This window comes from Myotis davidii, unplaced genomic scaffold (assembly GCF_000327345.1).
Source record: "Myotis davidii unplaced genomic scaffold, ASM32734v1 scaffold362, whole genome shotgun sequence".
NCBI classification, from domain to species: domain Eukaryota; kingdom Metazoa; phylum Chordata; class Mammalia; order Chiroptera; family Vespertilionidae; genus Myotis; species Myotis davidii.
This window is the reverse complement of record NW_006297152.1, coordinates 3,556,037-3,557,389: the sequence shown is the minus strand read 5'-3', so window position 1 is coordinate 3,557,389 and position 1,353 is coordinate 3,556,037. Positions and strand designations below refer to the sequence as shown.

Genomic DNA, 1,353 nt, shown 5'->3' with positions numbered 1-1,353 from the left:
TGTTTCACTCAGGGTTACCTGCTGAAAATAAATTGGTTTGAACAGCATTTCAATTACGTCAAGAGTAATTGCCCATTGCTGTACTTAGACATAATCTAATTCCTAGAGAAATAAGCGTATGCAGTTTCAAAGCGTAATTACATCTGACATGACTAGTAAGTGATTTCCCTGTGGATTTCTTCCCGATGACAGAAAATTAAAAGTTCCGTAATACAGTGACTGTGACTCACCTTCCGTCTCTGAGGGCTGTTCCTCCCAGCTCAAGTCATGGCATGTGCTAGAAAAGATGAAACTAGCCCAAACCCAAATAAATATGACATCTGGACCCTTCTCCAAGAATGAACATTTTATTGGAATATTGGCACTTGGCAGAGTAAATACATGGTTACAATGTGTTTTGTGTTTATTTTCTTTATATAGTGACCAAAAACAAAATAAAATAATCAGTCCAGTGTCGATGTTTTCCTTGAAGTGGCATGCTTCAGAAGGCAAATCCCAGCCCTGTTCATTTATGGGAAAGAGAAGGCACAGGCAGCCACTTTGTCTACCTAGTGAAACGGTATTATTGTTTTAGTCAGTGATGTCCTTCTCTTCCCTGTCATTTAGCACTTATCTTATATAATAAAAGCATAGTATGCAAATTGTCCCCTCGACCAGGAGTTGTCCAGGGGCAGGGCTGGCCAGGGGAAGGGAGGGAGGCCCCGGTGCCACTTTGTCTACCTAGTGAAACGGTATTATTGTTTTAGTCAGTGATGTCCTTCTCTTCCCTGTCATTTAGCACTTATCTTATATAATAAAAGCATAGTATGCAAATTGTCCCCTCGACCAGGAGTTGTCCCAGGAGTTGAACCAGGGGGCAGGACCAGCCGAGGGAAGGGAGGGAGTACCCAGCTGGCAGCCAGCAACTGCTAGGGACCCTCCCAGTGCATTAATTTCATGCACTGGGCCTCTAGTAATCAAATAAAACCCCAGCTAAATCAGAACTGGAATTCCTGGGGGTGTGACTGGGCGCTGGGACTCCTGAGTGCTCCCCTGCAGGTTTCAAGGGCTGCAGACCACTCATCAGTAAGTCAGCCAACCACAAATGCTGGTGAGAATGTGGGGAAAGGGACCCTGGTGCACTGGCGGTGGGAATGCAGACTGGTGCCGCCATCATGGAAATCAGTATGGCAATTCCTCAAAAAATTACACCTGGAACTACACACGACCCACCCATCCCACTTCTGGGCATCCATCTGGAGAAATCCAAAACAAGAATTCGAAGAGAAAGGTGCGCCCCTATGCCATTGCAGTGTTACTAGCAATAGCCAAGACGTGAAAGCCCCCCGGGCGTCCACCCACAGATGAATGGAC

The 1,353-nt window shown here is 45.9% G+C and overlaps 1 long non-coding RNA gene across 1 annotated transcript; it reads right to left on the bottom strand.

The window, feature by feature from the left end:
• Nucleotides 1-331: 331 nt before the first annotated feature.
• LOC107184530 lies at nt 332-832 on the bottom strand. Its single transcript, XR_001515374.1, has 2 exons — nt 721-832; nt 332-548 (listed from the first exon to the last, which is right to left on the bottom strand). It is a non-coding gene; the product is annotated as an uncharacterized LOC107184530 (long non-coding RNA).
• Nucleotides 833-1,353: the final 521 nt, after the last annotated feature.